Source organism: Chiroxiphia lanceolata, chromosome 15 (assembly GCF_009829145.1).
Source record: "Chiroxiphia lanceolata isolate bChiLan1 chromosome 15, bChiLan1.pri, whole genome shotgun sequence".
Classification (NCBI taxonomy): Eukaryota; Metazoa; Chordata; class Aves; order Passeriformes; family Pipridae; genus Chiroxiphia; species Chiroxiphia lanceolata.
Genome location: NC_045651.1, coordinates 18766243 through 18789553, shown reverse-complemented (window position 1 = coordinate 18789553; position 23311 = coordinate 18766243). Strand labels below are relative to the sequence as shown.

Genomic DNA, 23311 nt, shown 5'->3' with positions numbered 1-23311 from the left:
ATCAGCTTCCCACACGTTCTCACCCACTCTGCTTTGCTGTGTCATCTTAATGTCATTTTTAAATACTAACAAAAGCATTTTGTTTATAATGCAGAAAGAAAAATCTTGAGAGGGGAGAGAATGCCTTTTGTATGTTATTTTAGCACATCAAAGCTGACTCATGAGTAGCAAATATGAAGTAATTAATGTATTTAAAATTCACAATTCTTGAGTTGCAAATTTAAGTGCTTTGGTTATAGTAATCAGACTCTGTACACTTTTGAATATATGATTGGTATCTTGGGCTTCCAAGACCCTACTTATATGTTTTGCACAAATGGCTACATTATCAATGAGACTCCAATTCGTGGTTGCAAGCCTATAAGGTAACAAATGTGGTTTATTACTGACTTTAAAAGATTTTCCTTCAACATCTGAGTTACAAGAATTAAATGTAACAAATATTTTCCTTCTAAAGTTATTGATTGTTAATTGACAGTTGGAATTTGCATAGATCTTTATTCATGAAGGTAAGAACAGTTGCCATATTGCTTCTGTCTCAAACAAAGTCTTCACCAGCAGAAAAGAATTGCTACACTGGGCTGTTTGCCCTCATGTTTTCTAAATATAACTCAACAGCAGTCTGGTTCCTGAAGCCATCTGCATTAACGTGGCTGGAGAAAATAAAATATCGTATTAGTCACTTAATTTTTTAAGTGAGCATAACTTAGCAAAAAATGAAAGTAATTTCATAAGGAAATATTCTTCGAAGCAAAGGCAGAGTTATCAATGTGCTACAGCAAAGAGCTTTTTGTAACAGCAGTGATTGTGCCTGTCTCCTGTTTGTAGCACCCAGCTGTGGAAGCACTTCCAAAATGTGTTTTTAAGACCTGGTTTTGAGAGAGAGTAGCAATTATTCACTTCCTCTGTTTTCAGCCTAAAGCACTGGCTAATAGGAAAAGGGTAATGTTCTGTCTAAAGGTGACCCAGTGTAGCAGAAGGGAGGAGGTTTAAAGTGAGCAGGTGGAACTCAGGTAAGCCAATTGTTCCACCATATCAGCACTATCAGTTTTCCATAATTACTGCTTTCATGAAAACAGTCTTTTAACTGGACACAGGCAAAATAAATTAATCAGTATTTCAGCTTGTAATGATAAATCATAATCAGACTTTTCTTATTGTTCAGACCCGCAAAGGAATTCACAGAAGGGCAAGCATTTGAAAGGAGCATTATTTTGGTTACCATCACTAAGATTTTACAGATATACTATTCAGGATTCCTCTCTTCTACTGAGAAGGTTCTGCTGTTGTCTGGTTTTGCAAACCCAGACTGTGGGCTGCGGTTCTCCCAGGAATTTGTCTGCCTGACAGTGACACAAGAAATCCTCATCTTAGCCTGGTGTTCCACGATTGTTGTTATTACTGTGCATTCCTTTAGTTCTGTGTGATGTTTTTTCCTGTTTGATTTTCTGCTCCATCTTACCTGTATTGTTTCTTTTCTGAATTAAGGTTTGGCAATAGCAGCAGGTGCCTTCACATGATTCATTGTTAAACATTGAGAGGAAGTTTTGGTTTTGTTTTGCCCAGGTGTTTTTAAAATTTTTGTGGGGCTTTGTCTGGGTTGTTTAGGTTGTTTGGTTTGGGCTTTTTTTTTTTTTTTTTGTTACTGGTTGTTGGTTTGGTATTGTTTTAACCCAAATATTTTTCTATAGGTTATGATAGTGTTTATAATGGTAGGAAACATTTCCTTATGAACGTGTGTGTTCTTTAAAGTCAAGAATGCTGCAGTAGAGGCAGTTTTACTTACAAAATCCCTTCCTCTTTAGGCATCTGCTGGCACTTCGCAGCTTTCTCTGGGGGCTGTTCAGTCTTGCTGCACCCTTTATTCATTAAAACTTATTGAGATATCAATTTGACAGCTATAACAGTCTTCAGATAGAATATAAGACCTTTAGCTTTGTGTGTTATCCATAAACCTTGACTTGACTGCAGTGGCTGCATTTAAAGCCGTCGCTGACTGGTGCCATCCAAACAGAGATGGTTGAGCCGGAACTTCTGGATATATGAAAGTAATCACTCTATAACATGGTTGAGTGGCAGCTCCAGGTGAATGCTGCCTTCTCCATTTATGACCCTTCTAATGCACACATTTCTGTCTCCTCAGTGGATATAAAGTTTCACTGCATTTTTATCAACCAGGTACTGTTTATGCAATCACTTTTCCTCTTGCATCTTCATAAACTTTCCGTTAGAAGGATGCCAGTGTGTGGCCTAGAGAAGAAAATATGGCTAGAATACAGCATGCAATCCTCTGGGCTGGCAAAATAATCTGTGGTTTTAGTGCCTTGTCTGCTGGAGCATCTGGCCACTGTTATGGGGTTCCTCTCAGTTCTGCAAAAAAGCCCTCCTCAGGTTATAGAAGCTGAACCCAAGTTCCCTTTAGCTATGTTCCTGCTTTCCATCCTGTGGAGTTTCAATGGCAAATTACATGGGTGCATTAAATGTCTAATGATGATCTGTCCTGTCTCTAGGCTGTCTGTAGCACAGGGGGAATCAGTAGTGTAACCCATGTTTTGTTAACTCAGAAGTGGCAGTGACTGAAGTGAGAGGCTGCTGAGCGTTCCCTGGCAGTGCTCCCAGGAGAAGGGATGGACTCAGTACCACCAGTACAGAACTGGTTGGTACCAGTTTCCCCAGGTCCTGTTAGCCCAGTTTTCTAACACCTTGTTTTAATTTTTCCCTTACACTTTCCACACCTCTGTTGCTGAATGGAAACAGTGGGGGGAAAAGTAAGATAAGAGCATTATGAAAGACCATGAAAAACAGTTTGGTGTTCCTGTGACTGCCCAGTGCTTTGAGAATGTTAATGGAGTCCCCATTCATGCTACCTGTAAGAAAGCAAATCCAGCATCAGGGAATGTGAGAACATCTGGAGTGCAAGCCAAGTATGTAGGTCAGCAAATGATAGTTAAGTTATTGCTTACAAATGGTACAAGTGAAGGATAGTGGCTGAGCCTTAGTTCTGCAGGATTATCTTAATGTTGTACTTTTTTTTGTTGTTCAGTGATTTCATTTCTCTTTCAAGTTGCTGGAAGAACATAATTTTCAGCTTCAGCACCTTCCCACATGCCATTATCCTATGGCCAAGGTAATTTTATTGATCTTATTATTAATGTGGATCAGACAGTGTGATCACAACCAACTTTGTCTCAGGGGAGCAACATGTCTGGAGAGACATTTGCAATAAAGGATAACGTGCCTTTGATGTCTGAGAGCTATTTCTCAAAAAGAGTTTGTATTTACATTTCCATAAAGCTCCAAATACATTTAAATCCTGTAACATAGACTTTTCCTTTAGTGCAGTCTGGGGTTGATCTCATGTGAGTAGAGGGCAAGTGAGAGGGGCCTGAAGGCATGTGTGTGTCTGCTGGGAGCCCTTTATTATGTGTGGGAGTGTATCAGGTTGTGTGAGAAATGGGGAAGGGAATGAGGAGTTCAGGCGAGTGTTAATGGACATGTAAAAGTACTTGGACCAATAGAATGTTTTTTGATATCAGTATTATGCAGTTGCACAGTTTAGGCAAATGCTGAGTTACTTTTAGCAGATTGTCTTAAGTTAATGTACTTTTAAAAATTGAAATGAATGTGTGTAAAATGAATGTAGTTACCTGCAGTAGAGCATCCAGAAAAGTTCTTGCACTCCAAATGTCTTCTGGCACTTTGAAGTTGTCAGATAATTCCAGATTTGTACTCCTGATGATTTTGTCATTTTTACTGGGAACAGACTTGGTTTTGTCAATCTGTGCTGTTTTCAGGGACCGAGAGCTGTGTTGGCATCCTTGTGGCAAACACTGGGGCTGATGGGAACTGGGCTTCCTGGGCTTTCCAGGAATTCCTTCGTACCTCTCAGGTCTGAACTGCAGACTGAGAGCAGTGAGCAAAGGCAAATGTAGGATGTCAGAATGCTTCACCTACAAACTCCTCTTTGGGGCACACAATCCAAACCAGGATTTGCAATGCAATTAAAAATCACTGTCACTTCAGAGAACCTTAATTATATGAAAGAGTGGTTCAAGAAAGCTTCAGTATCTCAATAATTGCTTTTGGATTTAAAGTTTTCAAAGATAAATATCTGTCTAATTGAAGTGACTCACATAAGAACAGCAGACTGGTGGTGATGGACGGTTCCTCCAACCACAGCTGCCTGCCCTGATCCCCTCCTCAGCATCGCTGGTGGCTGGTTCAGTTCATAGGCAGTCCTCATGGGAGAAGGGCTTGGTTTTATTTCCACTTCATTTTCATAATATCTCGATGGAAATGTTTTCCATTGGAATAAGAATGAAAACATTGGAGTCCAAAAACTATGAAATACTAATTTTAGAGCAGCAGCTGTTATCTTTTATGTCAATCAGTGTTTTTTATCTGATGTTTAGTAGTCAGAAAAGTGCTTTGTTTCTTAATTCTGCTTTTACTTTTTATGACAGCAAGTCAAGTGAACTAAGAGCTAAAGAAGTGAATGAACTTGAATAAAATAAACTAAACTTAGTGCCATTGTTCTCTTACTGTGAGCAAAGTATAAGTGATTCTTGATGTGGGGAGAGTGAGGAGAGAGATGGCAGTTCTGTTTGCAATCTCTAGATGTAACATCAGCTCTGTTACCCTTCTGTCCTCATATCTGATTTTACCTGGACAATTTGGAGATCAGGATTTTTTTCAGTGTTGAATGTGGAGCTCTTCCCTGATTGGGAAATTTCACCTTTTCATCTCTGGCCATATGTTTTGTTTATAAATTGGGAAATATATGGGAGGAATGAAGTCTTACTTGGTAGAGTAACAAGAATGTGTCATTTGGGTGTACTCTACAGCAAGGCTCTTGTTCTTCATTTTATCTTTCCTGGATATTCCTTGTTTCTTATTCCTGATTTATTACCTTTGCCTAGAGAGGTTGTTAAGGCTTTTCTGCTGGGAAATGAGAATTGTGATTGCATGAGCACATGTGTTCTCACATCTGCAGTGTTCTTGGGGCAGGTGAGTTCTGACACCGCTGTCTGCAGAGCTTGGGGGCTGGGGTTCCTTCTTTGGAAGTGTGTTATTCTCTTGTCTACCTGCCATGCTCTGAGCCTGGTTAAATAAACTGCATGTTGAGACAAAAGACAAAAGGTTGATTTTACAATGTGCAATATCTCTACTTTCTGCTGAGGGGAACAGTCATTTCTGGAGTGTTCTGTTGTGACTTAATTGCACGTGTTCCTGTCAGCGAGTTTGCATCGAGGACGTTGGTTTCAAAAGTGATTTGAATGGAGAAGTGGAACCTATTTTATAAGGTACAGATGGATACTTAACTGAGGATCTGACAGGTGGCATTTGAGGGGTCAGCCAGAGCTGGTGACTGGTGGGTGCAGAAAGGCAACTGTGAGGGAAAAGTGCAGAATTTGTGGGTTTTGGAGTCAGAGTCTGTGTGAAGATGCAGTTGCATGGTGTAATATTCAGCTGAAATTTTTGCGGCGTAGACCATTCTTTTGTTACGTGTTTGGCCAGTTGCAGCTCTGTTGGGGCTTTAATTTGTTGGGAGAGCTTTTGGGTGCTGAGCACAGGCAAGAAGGTTTGGGCAGTTACTGCTGTCAGACTGAGGCAAGTGCACTTTGGGGAAAGGCATGACCGTGTAACTGTATGGATAAAGCAGGTAATTAGAGGCAGATTTATTTTCAGAGCTATTATGTATCCCAATTTAACCTGTAATATTGAGGTATTTAAATTGACACTGAAACATTTAGGTGCAGTCATTAGTAAAAGCAGCAGGGATGCAAAGAGGCATTACATTACTAGAAGGTTGGGGGTAATGAATGCAAGTCACCTTGCTGTAAAATTCCCTGTATGGACCTGTGCAGCGAGCCCCTTCAGCAGGTGTGAAACAAAAGAGAGCTTTTAACAGGAAAAAAGAAGGTATTTAATGGAGTCTTCTGGTAAAGGGATGAAAAATTATTATGGAGGAAGAGAATAGTAATAGCAATTTTTCCAGAGTACCTGAAGTAGAGGAAGAAAACAACTATGTCACAGTAATTTTTTGGGTGGTTTGTTTGCTTTTTTTTTTTTCCTGCTTTTTTTCTGCCTTTTTTCTACCTTTTTTTTTTTTCCTTGGGATGTGTGGAAGTAATTATTTTTGCCAAGCCTGAAGCTGAGTAGTTCAACAGTGTTAGCTCTGGCCTGTCCCTATTTGCTGAGAAAGGGATGCATTTGGGCAACTAATTACATTCTTCTCACTGTAATATTTTTTCCTCTCTTATGTCAAATCTTTAGGCAGCCAAAGTTGCTGCTTGTCTGGAGGAACATTTAGATTACAAAACTGAGAGGAATCACTATGCTTCTTCCGTGCTTTCAGGGGTATTAGAATGCACTGAATAGCAGTAGTTACAAATACAAAGCCTCAGATAAAAGTAAACCAATTTTTCACCTCAGTAGCAATACAGATATTTTTCCTTCCCTCCCTTCTGCATCACCTTCTCTTCCTTATTCATTCAGCAAGGTGAGAATCTCGTAATTGCTTCTACCTGCATCCCTGAGAATGTTCTAGAAAATAACTGCAATTGGGAAAATCCATTCCATTCAGGGTTTTGTTTGCTGTTTTTTAAAGCAGAGTAGCTTATGTAATAAATGCCATGAGATGGCTTGTGGGAGGTCTTGCTTATAGGGCAGGAAAAGATTCAGGAAGACAAATGTCTTGTCAAGCCAAAGCAGCACCCACTGGCCACACAAGAATGGCCAAGACAGGGATGTTTGGACCTCAAGAGCTGCTTGAGCACCATTTTGAAAGGGTTTGGGTTTCGGTTTTTGGGAGTGTTTTGTTTTTCAGTGGTTCATATGGTGGGCACTTTGACTCATTCCTGAGTGCAGTTGCAGTTACGTTAACAAGGACAAAAATGAGGTGACTGGCGAGTCTTTCAGCTTCCAGGCTTTGTGTGAGCATCTGGTTTTGGAAAGAACAAGAGCCTGTAATTCAGAGATTTGCATCTTCCTGCAAGGCTTCCATTAGAAGGAGACAGCAACTGAAGGACTGGATTTTTTGACTGCTGTTTTTCTGTAAATACTTGGAGAGCACACTTGTCTCAGAATTTGGTTTGGTTTTTGCTTTGCTCTAGAGATAATTGTCTTTCAAAACAGCGTTTAGAGATGTTACAGAAATAACTCACGTTTTATGAATTACTGGGAATACAACAGAGCACTTCTCTACTCACCTGCACAGATTCTCAGTGGCCAAATTATCATGTATAGGCTGTACATTAATTTCACACCTAATTTGAAGCAGAAGGAATCTGAACAGTTTTATGCACTCTGAAAAACACATCTGTATCATGGGGGAATGATGAGAACAAAGGAGGCAAGTGTCTGTGATTTAAGAGCAATTTTAGCTGAGGGAAGACATTTGGACTGGTGCTACTGCAACATCTCTCTGTTAAGAGTCTATTCTGGTTCATTATCCTGCTCAATTTTACACTTGTAAATTCATTGGTGTTGAGTTTAAGATTAAATGAACCAAATGTGGTCACGATGTGTTTTCATATGTCCTTTTCTGACTTTTTTCCCTTTGGTATGTAATAATGCACAGGTTTATACATTTGGAGTTTTTGATAATCCCTCATTAATATATATTACCATGTTTTAAAATTAAACACTTGACATTGTCTGTACACCTTTCTTGCCTACTGCACACTGCTAATATGCTGGGATTTCTTTCTGTAGGATACCAGCAATATCACTTCAACATTTCTGCAGCAATGACAGGTTTTAAGTTGTTCTTTGTGTAAGTGCTTTGGACCTTCTAAGAGGTGGAAAAATGCAAAAAAGGTGTTGTGTTCCATTTTTAGGAAAATGAGCTGGTTGTGTTCTCATCAGTACTCTCTTCTCATCAATAGAGATGTAAGAAAATAATTGTGGTAAGCTTTGCCTTAATTGTAGTCATGCAAGTAGTAACATTGTTATGGGGCTCTGAACAAAAGGATTTTCTTTTCCTCTCATATTATTCATGTATTTCATGTTAGCAAAGGTTTCTGACTGGTTTGGTGTTACATGCACAAGGAATTGTTTTTAAAAAAGGCCTGAAAGGGAAAGTTGTATTTTATGGATTGATTATGACCTGAGCCATCTGAGATGGTTTGGTGAGAACCCCAGGAGGGTGCTCTGCACTTCTTTAGCATCTATTAAGCTCTGCCACTGTAATGCAGTATTTATCTGAAGGTAATCAGGTCAGCTTTTTATGAGGCAGGCAAAAACTACCAGGAAAAATTGTACATAACATTCTGGAAACAAAAAAGGTATCTAGACAATGGGTTTGCAATTAAAAAGAGATGCTACCAGCTGTTTTATAGATTGGTCGCTGGGGCTTTAATGTGAGCTAATTAACTTTACCTTGCATAAGGTAAATTATGCCTTCACTCTTTGGGTTCTACTACTGGAAGGCCCTTTAGGGAAACACAGACAGACCTGTAGGCTCCATTTTTAAGTCTGTCTGGTGCTGTTTGCTTTGGCTGCCACGTTACCTTAAGGGAGTATAAGGAGGGAAATACCAATCCTTTATTGAAACGTGCAAAACCCAAACATGCAGCACGTGAAATTTGAGTTTATCTGCAGAGCATTAGTGGGCTCATAGTGTCTTCTGGGATAAATTTTAAGTATCTACAGATTTCTGGTCAAATTCTAGTAAATTTGGGCATGTCCAGGTCTTCTAATAATATCCTTAGACACTTCCCCCAGCAGGAAGGTATAGCTGAACTTACAGAATGTCCTATCTGCTTTGTTCCTGAGTACAAAAGAAGTTTGTAGAAGGCAGAGGAACTTAACTGAGGTTTAATGCCCAGATCCCTAGACCAGGAAGGGAGACTGCATAAAGAGAGAGGAGGATAAAAATGCCCTGGGCCTGGCCTGCTCTCTCAGATTAAAAATTAAAGAAAAATTAGAAATGATCAAGGCCGTATGTTTTGGAGGTCCTTGAGAGGACCATTTTAAGCTTTTATGTCACGTTGGCTTTACATTTATTTCCTGGTCTGAACTGGGTGGGTGCAGATGCCATTTGATGATTTTACTTGATAGATCCAGTGCTTTCACTTATTGTGTAAGCTCCCTGGGAAATTACTCATAATTCAGCAATAAATTGAAGGAAAAAAATAATGCAATAAATAGAGTTTTGTAAGATAAAATAGAGCTTGAAGTTTCTGAAAAGAACGATGTAAGCTATCCAGTAGCATCTAATTTTAAACATTATGGCAGTTAATTAGAAGTAGTTGGATGACAATTGTACTAAACAAAACAAATTATTGGAAGCAAGTGTATAAAAATCAACACTTTCATGAAGTTTTTCATGTATAACTCCCCTATCAGTTGCTGAAATGAACATGATTATCATTAGCAAAGTCATCTCTCCTCCCAGTGATGGTCTGTATATGTGTTTTGCTGTAAATATGCATGTGTTTCAAGTTCCCAAGTTTCAAGATATCTTTAGTCGGTAAAATGTGAAACAGATCTTTTGTTGTGCCTTTGTTCTCGAGTGCCTGGTGTCTGAGTTACAGGCAAGTGTAATGTTTTACTCTGTTCAGCTGGACCACAGGGGAATCCTCGCTTTAATTAGTGAATTGCTTTTCAGTTATGTTTTTCCATAAACTAATCATGGGTGAGTTTGCATTGCACTGCAGTGCTTACCCTCTGTCAAGTTTGCGTTGGGAAACCAGCTCTCCAGCTGTGAAGGAAGAAAACCAGCCAGTTGGCAGTACCTCCTGAAATGTGGAGCTGCTTATCCAGCACTGAAGTACCAGGCTATGAGCTGGTGCACAGACAGTTCAGATTGGTCAGCTCAGAGCTCCTGATCTGTGGGACCCTGACAAGCCTGTTGGCCACATCAGCACTGCCAGCTGCAGGTCACTGGGGGAGGCACAGGAGATGCTGCTGCCCCCTCACTTGTGTGGTAGCCCTGAGGGACCATCCAGAAGCCCTGAGGGACCATCCAGAAGCACTGGGCAGACCTTCTTCAGCAGCACTTGTTTGTGCAGCGAGAGCCAGGAGAGCACTGCTGTCACTGGGACCTCGTCCCAGGTGCCTCTGGACTCCCTGGGGGGTCCCATTTCCAGATGAAGAGTCTTTTGCACTGTCATCAAACACTTCTTTCTTCAGCAGTGCCCTGTTTGCCCCCGTTTCTCTGTGGTTTTGGGTGGCTGTGGCTGCCCTTGGGCTGCAGTGCTTCTGTCACTGCTGGTTTATGGGCTCAGGAAGGTCTGTGGGCAGGCACCAAGGCACCGACCAGCTCTGCCACCACAGTTCTCTCTTCTTTTACACTAGACTGCCCCACAGGCCATCCCAAAATTACCATCTGCCTAAGGAAAGTGGAGAACATTTCTGTAGATGCAGCCAGTTCCTGGACATGTGGAGTGTCCCTCAAATCATCTGCTTTGCCCTTAGACGAGGGAGAATTACAAGATTTTTTCCAGGAGTTGCTTGTTCCTCTCGGTGTAGAAATGTGAAAACCAAATATGTTTAAAGTGGTAATCATGTCATGCTTCTGAGGCTGAACAAATCTGAATTATTACTGCTTTGAGGCCCCTCCTGTGCAGGAGTGATGCAAAAGCAGTCTCCTTTCTTTGACTACTGGAAATCTTTGAAGTGTGATGCCCACGTGCCCTCCATGCCCTCTTTCTTGGCATACAGCATATCTCATCCTAAAGGTTGATAGTTCACCAGCCCTTCATGCTGCTGGGGTAAAACACAGCTAGTGAATGGTTGCAAAGGCCAGTAGAACATGTACCCTCCTTTAAGGGAAATACTGCTCCATTTCTGCTTCTGGTCATTCTGCCAAGCTGTACTGTAGGGTAGGGCAAGTCTTACTTTCTCTATTTACCAAATGGCCATAAAAATATGTATCTAATGTTATTTAAGACTTGGCTGAGGTTTCTGTGCTGGGTTAAAGGTTGCAAATGCTGCAGGGTTCTGTAGGGAGTCAGTTCAAACACCACAAGCTCAGGGCAGCACGCTGGAGCGACTGTTGCTCTGTTGCAATAGCAGGTATCAGATCAAATGATTGAACCAGCAGACCCTATTCAGTATAATAGAAATGTCAGTTGTAGTAGAATTTTGTCTTTGGATTTATGTCCCTTGCTTTGCAAATAAATGGCTTAGCTGTGCCTTGGCATTTAATAGCAGCAGGGGACCATTATCCTCTAACAATGCACTATTTCATTGACATTATCTCTTCAGTAACACAGTATTGCAGAAGGAAACTGTCTAGGTGTGTTTCCTCCTATACAGAAAGCAAAATGTAAATACAGAATTTATGGTGGTTCCTGCAGCTCATTTCAGTTAATCTGCTTTTTCCCTTCACTGAGACAGGTTTGGGAGCAAGGACAGTTTTGGTGTTTCATAGACAGGAAACATTTCAGACCTGCTTGTGGTATGAACAAATGAAGAAGGGAACATTTTGGTTTTATTTTTATGATGCTTTTAGAGAGGTGGTGGTCGGGGGAACTTTGGAGCTTTAATTAGAAAACCACACAACTAATCTGGGTTTTTGGAAGATGGATTCTGATATGTGGTTGTCTGGGTTTGTTGGTGCTTTTTTGTTTGGTAGCGTTTTGGGGTTTTTTGGACTTCAGACTTGGTAAGAGCCAGGATTTGGCAGAAATGTCATTCCTCACTGCAGCAGGTCCTGAATTATGCCACGTGTTATATGATACCAACCTGCCACTTTCTGCAGACGTTTTCTTACCTGTTTGTTTCTGTCTTTCACCAAACTCCCAAGTAATCAGTGTAAAATCATCTACTAAAAAAGAAGTCTGAGAATAAACTGCTCAGCCTGTTCCATGGCTGAAATTGTATTTGTACCTGGAGATGGCTGTAGCATGACCTGTGTTCTCAGCCCCCCAGTTTGTGTTGATCTGTTCCTGTACTGCCTCGTCGCAATGTTTCTTCCTGGAATTTGCAAATATGTTGTTTACTTTGTGGAACAAACCTGGTTCATGTCCTGTCCCTGCCACGTTCTGCCCAATGTGGGGTGTCCTGAGGCAGCTGCAGGGAACTTCTCTTGGAGTAAGACAGTGAGATCTTGGAAGGACAGCAGTGCAGGCCATGAGGCAGGTCAGCAGTGGGCACTGAATCCATGTGGAAGGGCTGGACCTCTGTCCCTTGGAGGCACCAGTGAGTGCTCAGTGAGCTGTGTCTGTGTTTGAGCTGCTTGGTCACGTGCACCAAAGGCACCTCTTGCTTTTAGGGGTGGTGTGTGGTTCTTCTTCATCAGACTCGTAACAGGATGGGATTTTTTAGGTTTTTTAACTGCAATTTTGAAACTTGCTCTTTAAGTTGCTTCAGATTATTGCTAGATCCCAGGTCTGCTGTGCTCAGATTGACCAGGTGGACACGAAGGAACCATATCAGTGTTTCAAAAAATTACATGAAGATGGAAAAAAAATGATCTAATAAGAAATCAAAAGTAAAAAAGGTCACCTCTTTTTGTCAGCATTTTATGTGAAGCATTGGTGTGAAGCTGTCAGTTATTTCAGTGCTCAGTTTTTATCTATCAGTGAATGTATTACCAGTACTGGGGGATTTAAGTAAGTATATTTTTCTAGACTTAACACTGTTTGGTGTAAAAAGATGCAAAAAATTTGTTAGTCTTTAAAGAAACAAGAGAACTCTCTTCTGTTACTGTTTCTAAATGTGACATTTTGAGTGTCATCTGCCACAGTTCTACATCATGGTAGGATCAAGAGGTGCTGAAGTTCAATCCTTAGGATAACCAATCTCATACCAAAGTATAATCTAACAGGAATTATCCTCTAATGACAGTATAAAGTGCCCTTAAAATGACAAATTAACGAAATTATTGTGATCTGTGACATTTCTGATAGTGCCCTCAATTCCTGAGGTAGAAATTTAAGACACAAGTCACTGAAGTTCAGGAGACATGAGCAAGTTTTGCCCTTTTTCTTCCTTCTTAGTTTATTTCCTTTTCTTTTTTTGATTAGGGATCACAATTTGGATAATTGACTGCTGATTGTGTGATGGCACATTGTCCTAAGCAGAACATTTTTCCATAAACATTTGTTTCATAAGTAATTTTAACTAATGTCAAATACTTATGAATCATCCTCTTATCACTTACAAAGAAGAACTTTTAGTCTTCCATCTGCTTCTCCTTAATTTTCAGCTTTATTACACATGCAATTACAATTTTCCTCTTCTAAATAATTCACTACACAGTTCATTTCCCACAGAAGGTAAATGAATAAAAATTTGTTTTCTTTAGCATTGGCCTGTCTGTTTTCTATGCCTGGCTGGCAGCCAGGAATATTAGATTTCAACATTCAGTTTTTAAAAGTGTGACTTGTGGTGTTAGTAATAGATAAATATGTATGGGGATTGTGTAAATTATCCAGTGGTTGAATCTGAATCCCCTTTTAACCCCTTTTTTTTCCTGTTCAATTCTGAGCAGAATGGCCAATTGTACTGAACTGAGGTGAATGCTGAACGTTGCTGTTGGGCTACAAATAAGCACTCCCTGATGAGGGAGGAGTTATGTCCTGATCTTAAAATCACTGTTGATGGACAATCTACAGAATATATAAAGCTCTTGTAAGACTGCATAACAGATTCAAAATTCATTCTGAGTAACAGATATCCAGCTCATTGAGTTGGCAGTTGATGAACTGTCATGTTCCAAAGCCATGAAAATCCATTTATTGGGTGCTAAAGTGTCATGATGTCCCTAAGAAAGATAGTTAGTAATTTAGTATTTCTGCCTGGTTTATTGGAACTTCATTTGGGTAGGAAGAGGAGGTTAAATCCTATTTAAATCAGTGTGATGTGATCATAGAAGTTGAGGTCTGTGGTATGGAGTTGTATGTTTCCGATTAAGTCATGCCTGGAGTTTTTTACATTGAAGCCTCGTGATATAGCAGAGTGCAGAGAGAAATGTTTTTCTTGTTAAGAAAGATATATCAAGAAGTTTATGGCAGTGGGTTTTTTTTCTTTTTATTACCCTCGTGTTTCTTTGACTCATATTAAAGGAATCACACTCATGTAAGGATTTACAACAAACCTCTACTAGGGAATAAAAAAGATATTTACTGTTTAATTAACTGTTTAATAGTTATTTTTCTTACAAAGTATGACAGCAATAAAAATAAAAAGTGAGTGAATAAGTTACTAGAAATGGAATAGGGTACATAAAGGACTTTTTTGCACCCAGATCTAGAGAAATATGGGTCTAAATAAAATCTAGGAATCAAATAGAATCTTAAGAAGAATCTGTGTGTAAATGGTTCATATACATCTCCAGTTGAAGGAAGCTCAGAATTGTCACTGCCTGGATTCATAGTTCATAGAAATAATTATTTTTCAAAGCCTGATACTGAAGTATAGCCATGATTTCACTGGGGGCAGGATTAGCAGGCTCAGGTGAAGGTTTGTGCCCAAAATCTCTGGGCCTTCATGAAAATGCAAAAATTATCTTGGTTTACATGGGAACTTCCCAGGGTTGGTTGATTGGTTGGTTTATTTTTAAGGCCCTTCTCAGAACTGATTTGGTCAAGTGCTCTTTTGTAAAGCCCTGAAGGATATGCTCAGTTTTAAGCAGTTAATATTCTCCTCAGGAGAGGTCTGTCAGGAAGCATTGACTGTGGATTTGCTTTCTGTTTGTGCAAACTTTGCTTAATTAATTTTCGATATTTTCTCCTATTTAATTCTCACAGGCTCTGAGAACATCTCCAGTTGTAAATATTCCTTGCTGAATAGCTCAGCCAAGCAGACAGGGGTGTTTCAGAAGTTCCTAAATCAGCGTGAGAGCGCAGGCTCTGCGAGTGTGACCCGTTAATTGGGAGCTGCTGCAGTGAATCATGTTGTGCTGCAGGGCACTTGAGGTCTGGCTCCACTTTTTGAATGCTGAGATGAGGAGATAATTTAAGAGGAAGTACTTAATTGTAATATTTGGTGACATTAATAGCAAGTTGTCTGATACAAGAGATGAAATAATTAATTTAGGGCGTTCTTGTCTCAATGTTCACAGAAAAGCCCAGGTTGGAAGGGACCTTAAAAGATCCCATGTACTTGCTTATGTCCCCTGTTCTTCTCCCTCCATCCTCACTGAGGAAAAAAACCCTCCAGTTGTTGCCCCAGTTTTCTAGACAAAAGCACAGGTTGCAGTGTGAGTCTGTGTGCCTGGGTCAGCAGGCAGGGTTTGCATTGCCAGTGCTGCTGCAGCACCCCCAGACATCCAGCACGTTCTGAAGGAAAGAGCAGAGCTTTGGTGCAGCTAAGGAAGAAATGTCATAGCAAGTAACAAAGCAAAAAGCAAACAATAAAGAATTTGCATTAGCATTATAAATCAAAACTTCCAATTGAATGCAAAGTGGTAAAGGACGATAAAGAAGCTACTTTGAGTAGAATCAGGGAAGACATTTTCGGGAGGAGTGTGTGAGTGATGGTTCTGAAATGCTGTTAGGAAGGTTTTTGGTCAGCATGTTAGTGGATTAGCTTAGATACTTGGATAGTAATGCCATGAGAAAATATCAATGTCTGTTTTTAACAGCAAGATCTCCTAAATAGGATTTTCAAAATCCTCTGCATGTTTATTATTCTAAATTGGTCTTTAAACAAGGTATATTCTCATAATGATTTTTATATTTTAAGTCAAAACAAAAAAACATTTTCTAAAACAGTAGCCATCATGGTGATGTGAGACACATCTGTGTATCCTGTCTGTACTTAAATAGATTTCTAGACATTTGGAAAGAAGGACTATTGTTATGAGGATATAATATCAGTACTTTTCACTGGCATAATGCCCTTTTTAAGATCCTCAAACTTTAACTAATGAACTGCATCTGTTATTTATAACTGTTATCCTGGAAAGCACCATAAACGAGAGAGAACTGTGGGTAGAATCCCCATGTACCAGTCTCATTTGCCAGTCAAACTTTGAGATAAATTTATACCTGAAGTTTAAATATTTTTACTGTGACTTTCTGGGAAAGATGATGATCAGAATTCAAGAATAGTGTTGAAAAGCAAAGCCCTGGAGGAACAAATCTGTGGTGTGTAATGCTGAGGGTTTGGGTCTTGCTTTCTTGTTCATGTAACGGGTGGGAGGAAAATGAGGAAGAGAGTGAGATCACTGATACTCTGGTGATAAGTGCATTACTTAAGATTACACTTTTTCAAATTGGACAAAATCATTCTTACAAGAAAGATTTTAGAGAACTTCTACTTCATTTGGTCATGGTGGAGAATCATGTCCAAGATGAGTTTCTTTAAAAAAATATGCTAAATTTTAACTAGTGTGTAGCAACACAAGAATATATTCTAAAGCAGTTTTGTGACTCTTGAGAGAGGAACTGTGCTGTTATTTTTAAAGAATAGATGTGTCATCAATCAGCCCAGTGAACTGATCCATGAGTGTGTTTCATGCATGAATTAACCAGCTCCTGGCCAGGAGGTTTCCCATGGCTGGGCTGTGCTGGCCAGCTGACAGGGAGTGTGCTCAGGCAGAAACACTGCAGCAAGCACAGGAACTCAGGACTAGAGCTCCTGGAGATTCTGCTTGTCTAACACCTGCTAAAGCCATGCACTTATTGCTGTGGCTTTGCACTTATTTGCTATGGTCTAATAATGTGAGAGAAAAACCAAACCCCTGCAGCTAATGTCTTTTTGAACCTGTTATTACTAAAATATTTAACAAAATCTGCACAGTGAAGGTACAAAATGAGTTCAGAAATCCAGTGTTACAAGTTCATCCAGACCAGTGAAGCTGCCAGGAGATGGGTCATTATTTTCAGGACAATCTCAGTGGAGTCATCACAGAGCATTTTGATTATTTTTGTGTCTTTGTGTGTGTGCTTGAATGGTTCAGAATGGAGCTGGTTACTAATGTGTGTGCATTCAAACATACATGTATATACACTGTGTGAGTGATGGAGCTGTGTAACTGCCTGAGGACTGGATAAGTGGGTGGAATTCAGGCTGAGTGATGGGGCTGGATTTGTTCAGTGCAGTGGCAGTTCAGCTGGGGGGGAGCAGTGAACATCCCTGTGAGCAGCAGTGCCCAAGAACTGTGAGTTCTTCCAGTCTGGTTTTAGGTTTTGAAAAAGGACAGGACACAAACACAAGTTAAAGAAGGAACTGGTTTTATTGTAGAAATAAAAACATTTTGCTGAAAAAATGCACCTTTTTTTAAATTTTGGGGAAAAAACACAATCAAGAAAAGAGGTGATTTGATATGGTTTTAATTGCAAAGTATCTTATGGACAAGTCTGCGATGATTTTATAAAACTGGCTCTGTGGGGGCTGATTCTTGGTGCTGTCCAACCCAAACTTGAACTTCTTAAGAATTAGTTTCAAATCACCAATTTTCATTTATGTCCAGTATTCCAGCAGTAGGACTGCAGATACGTTTGACATCTCTGACTACAGCAGGGAAAGGGAAATAGCAGCTCTTTCATAAACTTAGGGCTTGAAACCCTTTTGCCAAGTCATCTTATGAATGAAAACATGTTTTGTGTAAGTTTTGAAAAATGTTTGACAATTCTCTCTCCTGCAACTTTAGTGTTGATTTCTGATCCATGGACTGGTTTGTTTTCCACATCTTGATCAAATTTCTGAAAGAGTTCTTAATCTAAGAATTGGGAGGGATAAAGTGGAAATGTATTCTTGAGACTTCTTTCTAACAGAGCATATTGACTTGGTTAATTTTGATTATTTCCAAAAATATAAAGATATGAGAATAATAATGCAGTTCCACATGTCAAAAAAAGCAGCAAATGCCTTGCATTCTGTTACCTGTGCAAGGGGACTGCTGCTCTTTTAATCTTCCGTCGGGCGTGAGGAAAAAGCAAACCCCTGTTCTCAGTTACTCCTGAAGGTTGGTGATGTGTGTGATGGCTCTAAAAATCAGACAATGGTGATTTTATATCAAACTGGAATTAAGTTGCAGTCAGTGCTAGGTCAGGGTGACCATCCTGATTTTTCCTTTCTTAAGCATAGGGAGCTTCTTTCTAAATGCAAGTAGCAATTGCATTGCTAATAAAGTGTTGTTCTAAAGCATAGAGAAAGAAAGGGAAATCCTCACTGTTCAAGGTCTTCAAGAGCAGGTTGGATAAAGGCCGAGCAACTCGGTCTGACCTCACTCTTGCTTTGAGTGTGAGGTTGGACCACAGATCTTCTAAGGCTTTTTCTAACCTGAGTTTTTCTGGGGAAATACTGATACAACATTGTCCCTGCAAATCTCTCCCATATTAACCTCCTATTGATTTCTTGTAGATGAAATATGCAGGTTCATTGTGGAGGAGGAGAGATATTTTGTTGTTGAGGATATTGCATCTGTTCTTTGCTATCAAGTTTTCTGTATCTGTCAAGGAAAATACACCTTTGTAATAGAGGCACTTGTAATGGAAATCCTCCCTGTGAGATATTCCACTAGGCTCTGACTTAGCTGAACTATGAACAGTTTAAAGTATAAGTAATGAAGGTGCAATGACTATGAAACATGCAATATTTTTCCACCTTTTTTTTTTTATTATTTTTTGAGGTTTTTTCTTTTCCTGGAACATAATAATATTAATTTTTCTTTCATCTGAGTACATCACTTATTCTCTTGTAAGTGTCTCAACTAAGTATTCAAGTATCTCAACTAAGTATTACACATACACTTGTAAGTGTCTCAACTAAGTATTCAAGTATCTCAACTAAGTATTACACATACACTTGTAAGTGTCTCAACTAAGTAACTTCAACTCTTTGCTGAAGTGTTTGGCTGTCATGCAAATCAGACATTCTTACCATTTTCCACAGGCTTGTCATCACTATGAAAGAAATGATATGTATTTATTTTAAATTGTCCTTTACTTCAGTGCTGACAGTTCTCCACAGTGCCTGACATTTTTGAGAGGAAACAGCCTGTCACATCTTGGGTTCCAGGGAGACCATTTAAAATGCAGGACCGGCCTGTGTGCCACGACACTGTGGCTTTTCTGTACCCTCACACTCTGCACTGCTTGAGCTTTGTGAACTCTGTCCATAAGGTTCCAGTATTCAAGAGATTATTGGCTGGGGTAAATCAGGGGTTCTGTCTGTCCCCACAGGATCTGCGTGTAACCAGTCTGAGCTCAGCTGCAGCCTCGGGGATCACCCCCTGAGCTGGGGACGTGTCTGGGGAGATTTGTGCTCTCCAGAGTACATTGCTGCTTCCAAGGCATCAGGTTGTTACTAACACTGGATTAATGAACCATTTTAGAGCTGCTTGGAGCTGGCAGGGCAGAGATGAAGTGTTGTGGAATCTGTGGTGACTGTTTAACAGGGGGAACCACTGCTGGTGCTTCCTGAGGCACTGGAGAATGGCCTGGGAAACAACTGGCACAGCAGCCTGGCCTGGAGCCCCTTCCCTTTGTGATCACATTGTCTGCACTGGAGGAGGACAAGGGAGAGATTTGGGCTTTCCACCTACCTTTGTTTATTTTTTCTTTTTTTTTTTCTATTTAAGAAAGGAAAAGGAAAAAAAACATAAACAAGCAGCAAAAATGCCAAGAAAGCCAGCCCAGAAATGCAGTGTGGTTGGTCGTGATGTGAGAGCAAATGCTTACACAGAGACAAAGGAAAAGGACTCCAAGGTCCTTTAGAAGAAAACTCCTTTACTTTATTCTTATCCTGGAATTCCCACCTCCCTCCCCTCGCCATTGAACGTGTTGGACATGCAGGATTCTGGGAGCTGTTTCTGGTTTTTTGCTTCTGAGTCTCTTCTGCAAAATAATACCTTAGGCCACTGTCTGCTCTCCTCAGACTTTTCAGTTGAATCTCCAGTTCTGCATAATCACTGGTTTATTTCCCCTCTATTTAAGATTATGATTTTTTTTGTTCTTTAGTGTTTTCAGTAATTTTTACTCTTTTGCAATGCTATTATATAATATTATATAATAAGGGAAGCCTAGTAATAAAAGCAATATAAATATGATTTCTATTTTAGATGTTTACTTTTCTGAAGAGCTGTAGAATTGTACAATTGCATAGGAAATGATCTTTGAACTCTGGGAAATGGCTTGAGATACATGAGTAAAGAAGTCTTTGAAATTCAAGTATAAATAAATGGTTTTGATACTTCTTGTGGCTCGAAATATTTTATTCTACTTCAAAGACATGACTAAATGATAATAGCACATAATTTTGTCTGAGGCAGAAAACTACTGTTTCCAAAACTTCTTTCAAGTGAGCATAGCTGCATTTATTCATCTTACTCTGCATTTCTTTGGTCATCTGAGTCTCCTGCAGTGCTGTATGGAAAGCCTGATCCTTCCAAAAGAGAACGAGCTGAGATCCCAAGGGATGTGACTCTTGGGCAGTAGCAGGGAGGTAACAGTTTGCAGTGCAAGGTCCCTTCAATCAGTCTGCCCCTGATTGCCAAGGGACAGCACAGCAGAGAGGGCTGAAGGACAGGGCAGTGCCTGGGGGGATGATGAGCAGTTGGGGGCTGCTGAAAGTGCCGTGGCTCAGTGTGGGTGACTTGGCAGAAGGAAAATCAAGTGTCAGTGTCTTGTAAACCGGCTGAGGTTCCAGGAAACATCAACTGGAAGTGCTTTATTTCCCTTCAGTGCAAGGAATGTGTTGAAACCGTGGCATTGTCTGAATCAGTGCACAAACAGTGGGTATTGGCTGCTGGCAGGAGTGCTGAGGAGACACGAATTCACCATCCTGTCTCTGGGATCGGACAGGTCCTTCCTGCAGCCCTCCCAGAACCAGCAGTGAGAAGGTTTCTGCTGCAGTCCAGCTCTGCTGGCAGTCCCTTGGCTTTGGTGCCCAGGTCTCTGGCTTGAGTCAGTAGTACTGGGTTGGTCTGAGAGCTGATGTGGGACATACACAGCCCAGCTTTGCTCTGTTGTTCAGCTGGCAAATGAGAATTGCTGGTGCCTGATTGTGGGGTAGTTGCAGCAGAATAAATGGTAACTTTGCTTGTTGGGATCTTTTCTTTTTGGGAAGATCATAGACTTTGGAAGATACAATTCCCATCAAGAAACCCCCCCTTGTAAGTTTTAGGGGACAGAGTTAACTACAAGTGTTCCATGGATTTGAAGCCAGGCTGGGAACGGGGACTCGACAGATTGAGGGAGTTCAGCTTGAACTCTGTGTAAGGTTCCTGATGTACATTTTTTGAAAGGGCACATGACAATTTATTTTGACACTTCTTTGGTATCACCCATTCTTTGAAGAGTTCTTTCTGCTTCTGTGTGAGTCACCTTGTGGTGTGTCCAGTGTTAACAGAGTGGAGCTGTTACATTATTCTTGAGAGGACTGAGAATTAGGGATCGAACTTGTTGTAGTGTTTGGTTTTAAACAAAATGAGGATTGAAAGGATTGTGAATCAGCACTCAGGGAAAGACACTGCTTTTGAAATAAATACACTGAAGGTCCTTTAGCTTGAAGTGCTTTGTTTTGTATTGTTTTATAGGCCACTGACAGTGAAACACCCTGTGTGCTTTCCTTGTAGGAACGGCATATGTCACTGATAATTCTCTTCCTGCCCAGCCTCAAATGCAGTTAACATTTGCTCCTTTCTTCTCAAGTATATACTAGCTTTTATTGTATTAAAATACATTTTGCAGTGTAGATGTATGCTCTTAATATTTTACGAAATGGCACTTCTAAATATGTCAGCAACAAACTGCTTTTTAAATGTACATATTAAATAAATGTAGTGTTCAGGCAAAAGCTTCAGCTTTGAGTGTCTTCAGAAGGAAATTATTCCACTTCAAAATTGCTGTACTTGGAAATGTAGTAAAATACTTTTACAAGTTGGGAATAACCAGGAGACTTAAATCAAACCACAGATGAGTTCTCCATTTATTGCTGATGAGCAAAGATAAATAGCTTCTTCAACTCCATGCTGTAATATATTGTATTTATAAAATACAAAATGTATATTATATATTCATCCTGCTTATTTTTTAGGCCCAAGCTGGTTGTTTTTTTGTTTTGTTCTTTTTTTTGCTTAAGAAAACTTATTTGAGAGCATCAGTGCAATGTGAGTCTAAATAAGAATGCCAGTGTTCAGATTTGATGCTTTTCTGCACAGTATCTTCCCTTAGGTCATTGAAATCAATGGTCATTCACTGATGCCTTGGCTATCTGCAACAATTCTGTTTATCTAAATTTAAGTTTTCTGCTACCTAAAATTTACTCTGGACAGAATAAAAAAAGTTTATTAAATTTAAATCTAGGTGAACAATGGAGTAATAATGAAAGAGATAAAATTGATATTATTTGTGTATTTACAGAAAATATAGTGTTTGCTGATTTAAATTCTAGGTTTGCTTTCAGCTTTGTCAATATTAATACAGTTGTGACAGCATTTCAAGCTTCATGTGGCCAGGGCAGCTGAGGGACCTCTTTATTTCTGTGGGTACAGTGTGACTCTGCTGTACTGGAAACAGGCTGTACCTTTGCAGCTGATGTGTGCAATGGTGTACACAGACACATCAGCAGGAGGTTTGGGTTTGTATTCCTTTCAGCTCATTGGAATTACTCCCTTGTGTTAGGCTTTGAAGATGAATTTGCTCCTGTTTCATCTTCAGACTTATACTAAGTGTCTAACAATCCCATCCTGTGAATTCAATAGGATGCTAAAGCCTTAACAAATTAAAATCATCCTTTATTTCTATTCCTCTGCTTCTTTTGTGGTTGTGAGGGTTTTATAAAAATTTATTTAAGGTGTTCTGTTTTGACCATCAGAAACTCCAGTCATCTGAAAACTAGGGCCAACAGATGACAGATAATTTTTAGTTGGAACACCAGCTCTTTCTGGAACACAGTGTGTTTGATTTTGAACTCCAGCCTGGTGACTTGGCTTTCCTTTGAGCTATGCCAGTGCTCCAGATTTACACTTTTATGTAATTCCTTTCTATGCACTGAACCATGCATGTTTAGTTTGCTTCCTCCTCTTCTCTTCCTTTTACTGAGGTGTAAAGAGGGAAGCATGTTCTATATATATGCTATATATTAATACATGTGGGTTATTCCTTAGCACAGGAATAAAGTACAGCATTCCAAGCATAATAGGGGAACAATTGCTACAGCTCATCTACTTTATGTCGTGATATATTAACATAATAAAGACTAATATGTTTTCTTAGTGCCAGTATATTACTGAAGCTTTTCTGATATCTGGATATGAATCAAATCCTGCAGAACAGTGATGAAGCAGAACAGCAAAACCCTTCGGATGTAGGTGGAATGTTCTTGCAAGCAGAATCTCATCCTGATCCTGGGGAGATGGGAAGGGGAAGAGATTTCAGATTGTTAAAACTGACCAGATTATAGAGTA

General features: G+C 39.9%; 1 protein-coding gene across 4 annotated transcripts in view; it reads left to right on the top strand.

The window, feature by feature from the left end:
* GABRB2 (gamma-aminobutyric acid type A receptor subunit beta2) overlaps positions 1–23311 on the top strand; it is a 126682-nt gene that overhangs the window by 16376 nt on the left and 86995 nt on the right. The gene's annotated exons all lie outside the window — the stretch shown is intronic.